Raw genomic sequence first — 14,471 nt, 5'->3', positions numbered from 1 at the left:
GAGTAAATAAGCCAACAGGAAGCAACTGGGTTGCTTTCACTCTAGGACAGTCTTGGACTAACTGATTAATCACGCAATTCCAAAACCAGATCACATGGGGGCAATATTACTTGACCAAGCTGGTAAGAAAAGGAAAAAAGGAAACTGGCTATTTTTTTTTCAATTTAACAAACTACTGAATGCCTGATTTTCCTTCCTGCACCACCTACACTCTATTAAACATTTTGTTACAGTTTTTACACATTTTTATGCTCTAGCTTTGTGCTATGGGCAGTTTATTTAACTCCAAGCAATACCATCATTTTTACATCCTTTGCTTCCCTCCTGTAGTTTGGTGTCCTCTGGAGTGAGCCAAGACCATTGACTGTCTAAGAGAACTGGACTGAATACCCCCCCCCCCCCCAAACAAGCCAAAATTGTTACTATTTCTTGTCAGAATAACCAAATCTTCTTGCTAATTCAATTTTTTTTATGATATTTATTTTCTTTATTGCACATTATTCAAGTTATAAACTGGCCAATCAGATACCTCAATATAAGTGTCCCCACCTCAAATGTTTAAAATGTTTGATTGACAGATTCTCTGGAGCCTGTATGGTTTTAGTGGAAGGGGTGTGGACTTCAACAAGCTCTTTCCTGACTGGCAAGAGTGGTTGCTATTGAAACGTTGACTCAGACTGACTCGGCCCAGTGACTGCTTACAGATGTCATCTGGCTCCGATGTGGCAGGGTCTTTATCACGAAAAAATGGCGACTGAATTGACTTCATTTCATTTAGGCTGGGAGTTTGCCATTTTCTATGGGTGGCGTCACTCTAACTCGGTCCAGTTCTCTTATACAGTGACTGAGACCTTTACTGAGACCAGCAGGGGTTTATTTGGTTGGTCCGCACCAAAATCCAACCAAACTTTCAAATTTGAAAAAAAAAAAGCAGAGCATCCAAACCAAACAAACACTAGTCAAATCAAATCTGCCAAATAAGTGCCTCAAAGAAAAGTCCAATAAAAATAAAAAGGCATAGGTGAGAAATGTCTGCTGACACTGGTGTCGCCATTCAGAATCACTCCATGGATGCTCATTGTCTTAATAAAATTAGAGCAGCAAAATTAGATTGCAGCAAATGTAGCATGACTCAAGAATCCATGAAAAACAGGTTGTTGTTTTCTTAAGATTTGATTTTAAGTCTTTGTCGTGGGTTTGCATTAACCCTTCAGATGCTGCTGTGGATGCAGCTAATGGCAAATCTGAAGTGTCCATTAGTCCATACGGGACTGAAGTTAAGTGACTATGACAGGGGCGCTCCCTCCGTTTGTTGGGCTTCTTTTGTGACCTGGTTGGTCGTCCTGCACTTTTATTCACAGCCGGTACAAAAACTGGGTCAAAGGTCAGACATCCAGAGTGCCATGGTTTCCATGGTGACGTGGCCTATTAAGGCCAGGCTCATTGGCCTCTTTAACGTACCCTTGTACACAAAAGAACTATTAGTGCAAAGAGGGAGAGAGGGCAGGGAAGAGGGGAGAGAGGGCAGGGAAGAGGGGAGACAGCACAGGGGAGGTCCAAACGACACGGCGTCCAGGTTCCTACAAGTTCTCCAAGAGGATCCTGAATGCTGACTCTGCTCCTGTCCTGTTTTGGCATGCGTTTTATTCTGGCAGGCTGTTCTCAAGGACAATGGAGCTTCCTGAATATTTCTGGCCTATGAAGGATTTCTTGAAGAGCAGAAAGAGTTAGTGTTACACAAATTCCTTAGCAAAAAAAAAGTAGTCAGATTTAACGTACTACGAGTATTACTTAGTCTATACTTAGTCTATACTAAGTAATACTTGGACAAATAGACAGAAATAAAAAGAGGAAAAAAAAAATTAAATGCCCCCTCAACAGGGCACAAACCAGTGTCCTCCTTGTGCTTGTCCCAAGCCCGGTATTTGCAGAGAGCAGTGCCAGGAATAGCATCCGAGGTAAAACTTATAGGAAATATCAAATAGATCAAAGCAGAAGATAGATATATGGATAGATTCACTGATATGATGTTAGTACGGTTTTCTGTGCGTTTTAGGGGCACAGACACCCAGACGTCCCCCTCCTGATATATTTCCTGCACACCTTAGTGGGGCTGACTGAATCCTGGGCCTGTACAGGTTCTATAGTAGACTTGCTATATTTATACTCAAGTATACATAAACTTCAAGTGAACTACTTTTTGCTAAGGGATAAACAAATAAACAACTGTCAAATGGTTAATTTTTATATGCTCTATGAAAGATTACAGGCTATATTTCTCACTTCATATATGTAATTTACTGCTGTTAGTGAAAAGCATAAAAGGGTCGTTTAGACCTCTGCTCATGCAAGCTTGCTGTGACTTTAGTCAGGGTTTTCACTTTTGCAGTTATTTGTTTTTATTTTCTTTTTTCACTTGGACACACAGCCGCTGCATCTAGAGCGCTAGCATAAAGCTTACATGCTGGAAGGAAGCTGTTGCCGTTATCAGTCCAACTTGTTGACTCTCAGATAATTTTAATCAAACGGTTAAAGAAGAATGAGGTTACAGTCAGGAACGAGTGAGACTTTGGAACACAAACCAGCAGCAGGTCACATAAAAAACGTAACTGTATAATTAGATGCAGGAGAAAATAATTGTGCATCTGGTAAATGCAAGGCTTATCTCATAAAGACAGAGAAAGAGAGTGCAGCTCCATTCAAGGCCATTGGGTAAAGTCGGCAGTGTGTTTTTCTTGTACCTTAGGGATCTACTTCCAGTCGTCCGCCGGGTCCTTAATGTCAGTGTGATCTGATGTCAAGACAAGCTACACCTAAAATGTCACAGATATTGTCTTTTTTCATATCCTGTTGTATTGTTTCATCAGTCGCACAGGAACACAGCTTTTTATTGTTTGGGGAGTAGCCTGGTTTCATTGAAATTTACAGCCGTAAATGTCGGTATAATTAACTCCAGAACACAAGGTGGTTACCAGCACTTGGCTGGATGTTTACAGTAAAGCTCAACTTAGAAATCAAATGTGTGTCTGGATATACGTGCGTGTGTGTGTGTGTGTATTTGGACTGTGCCAATGACACCCAAGTGAGACCTGGATTTTTCATTTATGACCAAACACAAATTGACTGGAGACAGCATGGGTTAGCATTATAGAGCCGCGTTTTGTTGCCAAAGCATTTAAAAGCAACATAATAGGTCTGAGCAGTGAACATACCACAGTAAGGTAATCACTGCAAATGTAATATAAAAATGACAAAAACAACCTTTGCCCCTGATTTGTTTTGATTTTTTACCAAAAATTGCACATGATAAATATTTTACATCTACTCTCAAAAGTATAAATGTGACTTTATCTACTAAGTCATATTTAAAGGGGATTATGGGTGACTACTTATGCATTCCTTTAACTTTTTTTCCCTGTTTTTGGTGGTGGTGGGGGTCTGTAGCACAAGGAGGAGAAGCATCTTACAGGCAAAAAGCACGTTTTGAAAAGCTGAGGTGGGCATAAGTGGGTGTAGTGAAAAAAGGCAAGAGAGGGGAAAGGAAAAAAAAGTTAAATTAAACACATTTGTTTCTGCTCTCACATACCACAAGTCTTATGAAAACAGAGGGCTGATTGTGTTCACTCTGCAAGTCTACCCCCCTCCCTCCCCTCTGTCTCTTTTCCACCACCCAACTCCACTCCCCCAACCTCCTGTCCTGAGCAGCAACCCCCCCATCACCACTAGTCTCTCTCTCTCTCTCTCTCTCACAAACACGCACACACACACACACACACACACACACAGCTGCCTGCAGATGCCTCCTGTGTTTGCTCTCCAAGTGCAGAGGCACAGGACTCCAGGCCCCGCAGACTGCAGGTCCCTGCCTCATCTCAGTTTTTACTACCTGACATCCATATCACCCCACTGCTAACCCCGTAAGCTCAACTCTTCAGCCTTTCCACTTCAGAAACACACACACCCATTAAAATGCCACAGGTAGGTTTCAACACTTCTTCCTGTTACGCTGCTCCACAAAAATCCAAATGAAACTTATCACACTCTTCACAGGAGCGGTTTTCTGAGGGAAAATGAAGCAATTGTTGATAATACAATTTTAGACGACATAAACATGATAACAGTGAAAAGAAAATGAAATGAATAAGATAACTTAATAAATTGCCATGTTCTTTGCTTTTCTTGTGCATTTTCAAATCCAATTAGAGCATTTTGTGAGCCTAGTTTCAGAACTTTGAGTTGGGTGACACAGCACCAAAATGGGGAAATGACTTCCTCCAGGAATAGTTCTGCATATTGTCTGCAGACTGAGCAGGTCTGGGAAGCTGCCAGCGCATTTTCATACCTGAAATTGGAACAAAAGTCAAAACTTCCACAGTCTTTCTATACGCAGGGCGCCATTTTAAATCAACTTATTTCTTTATAAGTCAGTAATTGGCGTTCCTTTCTATTTGGACTGGAAATACAATCATAGTAATAATTAAGCGTAAATGCAAATGTACCGTATGTGAAACGTAAGTCTAATCAATGTTACATAAGTTTTTCAAAACTCTATTTATGTTTTTTTTCTACTGTAAATCTTTTCGGTCAAAGTTCCTCTTTATTTAAATAAATTGTTCTAATTTCCTCCTTTCTTTAATAATTCCTTTTCCTGTTTTTTTTACTATAAAATTCTGTGATTTGCTAGTTATTTATCTGGGAGTGAACATCATGATATAAAGTGGAAAAGGACAATGATACTGCCACAACTCCCTTATTTATTCTGTAAATTGTATTTTTTGGGTTTAAACTGTACTTTTTGTCAATAAAAAAAAGCCTCCTTTAGGCCTTAGTTTGCTCTCAATGCTGAACTAGCTCTGTTAGCACAAAAAGTACATTTTCCGCAATTGATCGCAAAAAGGGAGTCCTCCTTTTTGGATTATTACTGCAAGAAGGGCCATAAAAAGTTTCTGAAACAGCCATGAAAATCCAAAGAAAATAGAGGAAATAATGAAAGCCAAGACAAGACTGACATTTAGAATATATAGAGGGAGAACCGTCAACTGAACAATAAAGTAAAAGTATAGCTGAATAAATAATAGATTTTGATTTAAGTTTTACATGTTTTTGGATTGCTTATTTATAAAGTTGTTTCTTTTTTGAGCCACTTGTATGTTCTTATTGCTGAGTTATTCGATTACTCAGATTTCGTCGTTTGTATCGGACTCTTGGAAATTCTGCAAAACTAAACCTCGCAGTCCAAAGATTGGCCTCCAGGCGGTGAGATAAAGCCTTAAGAGAAATCACAAGGCTGTAAGAGTGTGGTCATGCAGGCCTTTTTCCTCTCGTCAGGTCTCCCAAAAACAAACATGAATTTGAAGATATAAGCAGTGGTTAAACAAAGTGCGCTTTTGTATCATTGAAATAAACAGCAAGAAAATACATTGTTATATAACTAAAAGGAGGAAAAAAATACATTTGTTTTCAGAGCTGCTTAGCTTTGCAGGCAATGAGAGTTAAAAACATGCCCTAATGAAATTAACCAGGACCACTGAGACCTCACTGCTGGTTATAACAATGTATACAGCTGCTGCTATCTTTCATTCTCAATACAATCTAATGAGAGCTGCAAGGTGATAACGATCAGGGGCTGCTGTAAATATCAGATTCCCAGGGACAGAGTTTAGGAGAGGCCCCTTTCAATTACACAGTATTCAGGAATGTAGAGCATAAACCACAGGAACTGCAGCTGAAAACAAAATGCTCCCATCACATTCTGAGTGCTGAGCTTCCACCAGTCAGCATAAAAAAAGAGAATGGCATAAAAATTAAAACAAAAAAAAAAAACAAGGCAAGAGCTGTTTTTGCAAGCTCAGTGCTACAAAGCAACAAACTTTGCCTCGATTAAATCTGCGCACTTCTGCAAACAATTAAATGTTAACCCATGGACTGTAAGCTGCTCAGAGAGGAAGAAAAAGAGTATGGCGAGGGGGTGACTGAGGAGAGGAAGAGGGGTTCTTGTGCACAATTACAGCAGGGATTTATGGCCTGAGAAACAATTTATAAATCACAGCGCCTGAGCTAATGTGCTCCAGATTGTTCTCCATGCAGCTGCAATTTTGGTCTGCGTGAAACGGCATAATAAACCTGGCTGGAGGATATGTTTGGGTGGTGGTGGGGCAGGGAGGAAAGTTGAGATTGTGGGTGGGGGACTAAAAGTTTTGAGATGAACAAAGAGAATGACAGGGATTTTTGCTGAAACACATTTTGCGATGGGAAGTTCTTACAGGAAAGCTCTGCATTTTGGGGATGTTTAAAGATGCTTTTCTGCACCTTTCATCAAAATTCCACGAGAAATTCCACCTTAAGCTTTCCTTGTGGTTTGTCTTATAATTACACTGTTAATGTGGATCCAAGATAGATTTAGTTTATAATAGGAAAGAACAAATGTTGCAAACTGATCCCACCATTGTGGCTGCAAGGCTGGTGTGGGCGAACGGATCGGATGTGCCGAGGGGAAGCCTGGGCTTTTGTGGCCACTCAGCCAACTGGCCCTGAACCTTGACCTCCGACCCTTCACCCAGGAGGGAAGGAGGAGGGGGCAAACAAAGCTCTGAGTGGCATATGAAACTAGACACTCTGTGGGGAGAGAGTGTCTGGACAGGACTCGAGTAACCCCATTAACTGCAGGAAAAAAAAAAAAAAAAGATTTATGGCTATTTATTCTCCACTTTCAAATTCGCAAAACTAAGGAGACACACAGATCAAGCAAGCAATTAGAGGTGTGCACTGCGTTGCGCCTCGTCTACTTGCCAATATCTTCCGTCTTGCACGAAGATGGGGAAAAGTGCTGAATAATTAACAACTGTGCGTTGGGATGGGATTACCAGCGGTGCAAACATGTGCCAAAAGTTTGTCTGTGACTTAAGTAAGTTCTGCCTAATATGAACAACATGAGCGGGCCTTCAGGTGGGTTACAGAGTCAGTGACGCATTCACCGTGCTGCACCTTTGCTGGATTTTAGACAGAGGATTAAGCCAAGCACGCTGGGATTAGTATACTGTAAACAAAAACGGGGAGACATTGCTTGACGGTGAATGCGGTAAATGCAAGCCTCCTTCCATAGAACGCTGAAAGCGACTGTAGTATTTAAATCGAGCGAAGAGGGACCAAGACTGGGCCAGGCATTCTGTAGCTCAGCTGTGAGGCTCTAAGCCGTTGCCCTAGGGTCTTTGTCCTGCCTTTCAGGGCAAGTCTGAGGTAGTCAAAGACCCTATTCATGACCAGCACTCCCCCTGCCAACACACCCATACAGCCCCAGTCAAGTCAGCCGAAAGCTATAGATCCCTCCCATTTCACACGAGAATCAGACCTGCCCCTAAAGCCTGCTTCAGGGATTTCCAATAGCAAGCTCCTCCAATCCATGTACATATCAAACAAAGGGGTTCCTAGGCCTAGTCCTTGTCATAAATGGTTGATTAGATCAGTTAAAAAAAAAAAAATTTACAAAAGAAATTTGACATTGGAGGGATTTTGTTCTTCCTTTATGGAAATCTACCTGTGAAGCTTCCACATTGGACACGAGATTCACCTTAGTCTAGCAGATGCTTTTTATCCCAAAGCCCATTCTGAGTGCATCACATGATAAAATCATTAAACAAAGAAACCAAATCATGCTGATTATCTGAGGGCAGGGACCGCGGGGAATCCCGCTATCACTGAAGACCGCCTTATGTCTCCAAAGCACAAGGCCTGCAATCACAGCCGTTAATCATGACTAATCCAGAACATTACCTCATAATTTCAAATCGAGCTGATAAGGTCAGGAAAAATGGGATGTCCTGGAGTAGGGGGGCAGTATAAAAACCTTGACCCCCTCTATAGTGTTTCTCTTTTGCTGCTTTCGCTGTTTGTTCCAACACGATCCACAAGTCTGCTTCAAAACAGCGAGGCTGTGCATTTTACACGGCCTGCGCCTTGTCTTGGCTTTAATCGAATTTGATTCACAGGAGAACATTGTGACTTCCTAACAAGTACAATTGGTTTATGGGGTAAAAAGAGGGGGAAAGGGGGCACTACAAGGTGAAATCATTACCAATATTAGGCGGAAAAGCAGCCTCAGCTCATGGGAAAATTGTAAATGTGTGATATTGACCAAACAACTTAAAACACCACAAAAAAAGAAAATATCTGCCATAATAATAACCAGAACATATAAATTGACCAATTTTGTCAGTGAAAATTTAAAGATCATTTGCAAAAGAGGTATATTTCACAATTTAAGTAATCAAAAATAGTTTGACAAACCAGTTGGTCTTTGTTAATTTGGAATAATTAAAGAAGTTAGTTCATCATTTAACCTAATTATATAAATTAATGTATGATTAAATGGTCTTTAGCATTACATACATTTATTTAGCTAGTTGTTAGAGATAAACGACATTCCAGTGAGTCTCTATACATAAAACATTTTCCTTAAAATCACACTTTGATCGTCTTTTGAAAAAAGCATTCTTGTAACTAGTTTTAATTTTAGCCAAATTATAAAAATCTGTATTTTGTTTTCAGAACAGAGTTCCTGCAGTAGTTCCTCAGAAATGTACCTCTGACTTGTTAATGTAGAGTAAGCCTACCCCCACTTCCCAACACCCATCTGTTTACACACTCTCCTGCTATCTAACAGCCCCCTCACACCCCAGACCTAACATTAGCGGTGCAACAAAAATAGTGGGCAATATCAGAGCTATCCAGCCAGACAGTCTGCAAGTGGATAAATAAGAATGGAGCAGAGCGGGCAGCTTGTAGACTGCCGATTAGAGCTTCTTTATCACTGCTACGTCTTCTTTTCGTCTGCTCGTGATTCACAACAACTTTAATAAGAAATACTCAGAAATGCAATTTTAAGCCTCATTTCCTAAGAAAAATACTACAAAAACATGTTAAGAACAACCAAAAACACTATTTTCATCTATAGGTGGCAACTTTTATGTTTACAGTAGAACTGCTGTAATGTGATATCAGAGTATTGTAGATTATGTATCCCAAAGCAGGAGAGGCCTCAGGATTTTCACCCATATTCTTGATGTGCTGTGCATAGAGTAGCTTTCCCAAGTGGCAAAAACTGGAAAGCATGATTTATAACTTCTGCAAGAAGAACAGCTGCTCTGCTTGTACCGTCAACTAAACTGATCCAGGGCGGATATCCATCCACTTCTTAATTTAGTGTGACCACTACAACCTTACTGATACTATATGCATAGAGTACAACATGGCCAGTAAAAGACCAGGTGGCCTTTATATGACCTGAAGCAGGGCCTGATGTAAATCTAAGCTGTGCTGATGCTACTTGTGCATGATCTGATATCCCCCAATCTGATTGGCCTGTGACTGTGAAGGAATGATGAGGCATTGTGGTCTATGACAGAGAAGCGTTGCTCTGTGGGAGACAGAATCCCTCTGATAAGTGAGTGCCTCAAGGTCTGGAACCGGGCCCACCTCAGGATAACATCCTACGGAAAAGCAGCACCCGTATCTGCCCCAGTTTGTGCTCCCACCATCACATCTCATCAACAATCGCTCCTCCTGCCTGCTCTCCTTCTCTCGCTCCTTCTCCTGCTGCCTGCAGTGCCTAAACTGAAAACAGCTGGTTGGAATACCAGACTGATGAAACCCTGTTTAGAGCTTTTTGTTTTGTTTTTTCTTTGTCTTTTCTTCCTTCTGCACAATCACATTTTAATAGCATGGTACTGAGAGTTTAAGGTACAATTACAGCAGGAAATCTGACTTTTAAACAGTCACAGACATGAGACTGTTTAAAAAGAAAAGACCACAAACAACAGAAAATTTTCGGAGTTTATCTATACCGAACAAATTTCACTGTGCAGACTTTTTTTTTTAACAATCACATCATCACAAATTTCACTGAGGTAAAAGCGTTGATAGATTGTCAAATGATTGAATCCTGAAAGAAAATTCCAGCCTTTTACTTCTTAAGAATCTGCTTGTTTGGTCTTGAGTGAAAGTAAACTTCAAAAATATGCTATAACGTGTAAACATGCTAGTGTGTCCGGTTGTAAATGTGTGAGCTTTGTGTCCTTGTCCACCAACTGTTTTGCATTACAGCTCATGAAAAAACAAAAACAAACTGACCATTTGGGCGAAAAATCATTTTGATTCAATGATGTTTGAATGAAAATGCAAAAATAAAAAAGTTATTTTAACTATTAGTTTTAGGAGTTTTATGACTGAGGGTGACTTTCTGTGAGCGTGACTACATACTTCTTGCAAATCCAGGGGCCCAGCCCTCCCAGTTTGCACTAGGACTCTGGGTTAATACCACAGAGCAGACAGGACTAAGCTGGTATTCACAAAACACATGATACATGACTCCACCCCCATGTCTCCATCTCCCAGAGTTATAATTCCCTGAAAAAACTTTTTTCTTTTAGTATAATTAGCAGCTGTGGAGCAATAAAAACGAAAGTGCTTTGGGCTTCCTGCACCAGCGTTCTCTGTCTCGGAGTAGTGGAGCGATGGCTATCCAGTCAGGTTTGCAGAAGAGCAAAGGCAGTGCCTTTTAACTTTCACCAAACACCTTAATATCTTAAATGTGCAACAGGCGGTGAAGGCAAGGTCGACAAAATTTCATCACTCGTTGCAGAGATTTTTGGGAGAACTAAGATGTGTTACAGTTTGAAATGTAACACACTGACGGCGTGCGAGGCAGCTCTGGCCAAACATGGTAAATGAGAAAAACACATGAACTGATTTATAAAAAAAAAAAAATCACACATATTCATCTTGGAACATCAAAGGGATTCATTGATGTCACTAAACATGGGGAGTCTGCGGCTGGAGAGGAGAGATGTTGGTTATCCTTTCCTCAAAGGATGCAGAGATGCTCCTGATGGGCCCCCTTCGCTCAAGAAGCCAGAGAGCGCTATAAACAGAATTTCTAATGTCAAGCGGGCGAGTGGGTGGGTTAGGTAGCAAACTAGCGGGCTATGGCGAAGCAAGAGGAACTGACGCCAGCTCATGGTCTCCACAGAGACTGGAGAGGGAAGAATACAGACCGGGACTGACACCATTTCGCACAGCTCTGTGCAAGAGATGTTAGCAGAGAAGCATGGGCATTCATGATGAAAGGGAAATGCAAATGAGAAAATATTCACGTTTGCACAAAGAAGGTGCTATAAAAGAAAGAAACACTGCTTTGTACCTTACTTGATTATAGTAGTTGAACTATAGTTTAGCTTTTTTTTACACTTTTACTTCCTTAAGCCTAAGCACAAAGATCCTTATCAGAAAGGAACAACTCCAGGCGAGAGTTTTTATGCATTTCTGCGGTTGCTTGGAATCTGTTGCTAATTAAATAGACTAATTTTGAAGTGTTGGGGGGGGGGGGGGGGGGGGGCCCTTTCAAAACCTGAAACTAAGTCAGAAACATCAGCTCTGTTGACACAGCGCTTGGCCGAGAAAAATATTTGCGCGCTAAGATTCAGGAATACAACACCAATGGTTGTCAGAATGTGAGACCATACACAGTTCCCTCTGTTGCAAAATATCCAAACAGGCTTTACCTGAACGTGCCCCCTCCCCACCCTCTCCCCGCCTCACCCACCACCATCTCCTCCCCACTTCAACCCCCTGCACTCTCAGACTTCGCACAAACAAACGTACGGCACGCATGGCTGCTTGTTTGCCTGTACACACACACACACAGCAAAGATGAGTAAAGTGCCAAGTGAGCCACCTGATGAAAAGACACCCCCCACACAAACAAGCTTTGCTTATGCAGGGAGAGACCCCTTTATTCTACTGGACAATGTCTGTGTTGACTTTTCTTTGTCTGCACATTTTTGAGCACTAAAAGCAGCAGAAAGAATGGCAAAAAAAGAGAAAAGAAATCAGGAAGGCATGCAACCCTCACCACTGACATGTTCAGACCTATACAAACTCTCTATTCCTATCTCCAACTCCCAACAATTTTCTATTCAGCAATCATGCTCTGGAGTTTGAGTGTGTCACCACATATTTGATGAAGATATGTTTGAACGGCTTGTCTCACTCTCGCTTACTTGCAACCTCTCACACACAAGAGGCATTTCGACCTTCAGCGATGATGATGATGATGAGGTGCTAGCCGTTATCCAAAAATGGCGAGGAAGGTGACAAGCGGTGGCATCGAGCAGAGTGTGGCATGAGTCCCACCTGGACGGGACAGATGCAAAAGCTGGAAACTGACAAACTATGTCTCGGGTTTGCTTGGAGGGAGCAAAAAAAAACACACACTGGTGCTACAATACACAGCAGGCAAAAGTCTGGTGGAACATCTCTGCAAACATAAAACCTCCTCCTCAGCTCTCGGTGGATTACAGCGGAATGTCAGCTCTGAACAGGCTTTAAATCAGTTATGCTTGGCCCTCAGGGGAGCCCTGTGCTGATCCCATGAAGGCCTGTCTCTCATTGCTCATGATGGAGATGGCACATTCACATTTCTTTTATAGAATTTGGCACCTGAATCTTTCATCAGGAAGCAAACTGTAAAAAAAATTTTTTTTAAAGTGTTACATAGTAACAGTTGAGCGACTGAAAGCTTTTTGCGAAAACGCTAAAAAGATCTAGAAGTTCTTTAATGAGACAAAAACCAATAGTTAAAAAAAAAAAACAACTTCTGCAATCCCAAAAATATTTACTGAAAGCTATAAAACAGCAGCTCTCCACCTAGAAATAAAAACAAGTGGATTTAGTTGCGTGGTATTAATCACATGATCTGCTTGTCAGGAATAATTTTATCGTCTCGTGCAGCACAAGTACAGCCACATACCATTCCATGCCCATAAAACAAACCCGTCAGTCACAGCAGGGCTTTCGCAGCAGCACAGGCTCATAAAGTCTTTGCGAGCACTACAGTCGTTTGCATCCGAAGACCGGAGAGGTGACAACATCCATTCGCTCACAATGCACATTTTATCCCCTATACTCGGTTTGCACCTTTCCCGCAATGATTGTTGGTCAAAGACCCGGCTGATTAGATCAGACTCCAAGGATCCACAGGTGTAAACAAACCCAGCATTCACTGTTCAAGCTCTTAAATGACTCAAGTCTAAGACTAGAGGGCCTCCAATCAATCACATTCACCGTGCTCTCACTAAGTCAGTAGGGAGGGCAACATGGAGACCTTAAGACAACCACTAAGTATGCCAGCTATTGTTTGCCTGCTTGTTTTCTGCCATGCAGATGATTGACAGTGAGCTCCTTCTGTCCCAATGACCTCATTCCTCTTCTTTTAAATATGGAGGATTATACCTCCCAACTTTAAATCCCTTTTAATTATTTGAACAAATGCCTCAGGCATAAAGAACGAATTTTTTACAAAAAAATAGGATAGGAACCAGATATGATAGGAACCAAATAACCCTGGTTTACTAGATTCCAAATGGATGTCATTTAAGGAAAAAAAAAAACACATCCAAATGACAAATTTTTGCACTTTTTTTTTGAACAGCTTTCCAGAAAACCTGCAACAGTGAAGGCGCCACGCATCACATGGTGCGGGGAGAGCAGCCATTTAGTTAATGAGCCCCAATGGAGACCTCCAATGAAGCCATCAAGACTGCTCAGAATGACAATGGTCAACTAACGCCTTTCTAATTGAATGGAAGGTGAGGGGAGGCGAGGGGAGCGGGCCTGGAACAGTGAAAAGGAGACAGAAAGGTGGGGGGTGGGAGAGCGGTGGTGGTTCTGGGGAGCCTCTTTTCAGCCAGTTGTCTGCCAGGCTTTAACGAAAGTACACGTTTTTTTGGGGAGGGGGGTTGCGACAGGGCTTGGGGGGGTTGGACGCTGATCTCTGGCAGGGATTAGCTCAAGGAAGTTTGCAGAGCCCCGTTTAAAATGTACCAAACAGGCCTTCATCCTGTACTGCTGGTGGAACTTCCTCAAGCTGTGCATATTGGTTTAGAGTCACAGTAACTGCATATTACACGTCTTTAGGCCTTACAGTGGATTTATGCATGCTCATTTGTTATAAACACGTCAATGCAACAGCTTCTCACTATGAAAACCTGAATATGCACATTTGCAAGAAAAAAAAACAAAAAAAGGATAAACTTATTTTTGTATGCAACTTCACCAACAACGGCAGTTAAAAACACAAGTTGAAGAACCCAATCGGCATCACTTCCTTGAGCCTGTCAGCCTTATCTGGACATTAAAAGTGTCTGGACAGCGTCTGTCACAGACACGGCCTCTAATGTGTGTCAAAGCATCTACAATGCAGGATATAACCAAAGGAACAGCCTTTTCCCTTGTGCTGTGTGTAGATACTCGATTGTGGGTTTTAACATTTACAAAGATGGTTCACCCGCAGTCTGAAGAAAAGCCTAAAACCACCACAAAAAAAAACGTTGAAAAAAGAGAGCAACCTTGTGGTAGAAACTTTAGAAATACCTTTAGTTCTAAACTAAATATTTGAAGAAGAGAAGTTTTCATGCGCC

The 14,471-nt window shown here is 41.5% G+C and overlaps 1 protein-coding gene across 3 annotated transcripts in view; it reads right to left on the bottom strand.

Moving 5' to 3' along the window:
- tcf7l1 (transcription factor 7 like 1) overlaps positions 1-14,471 on the bottom strand; it is a 30,402-nt gene that overhangs the window by 14,212 nt on the left and 1,719 nt on the right. The window lies entirely within an intron of this gene.

This window comes from Oryzias latipes, chromosome 9, assembly GCF_002234675.1.
Source record: "Oryzias latipes chromosome 9, ASM223467v1".
Classification (NCBI taxonomy): domain Eukaryota; kingdom Metazoa; phylum Chordata; class Actinopteri; order Beloniformes; family Adrianichthyidae; genus Oryzias; species Oryzias latipes.
This window is presented reverse-complemented; position numbering and strand designations above follow the sequence as displayed.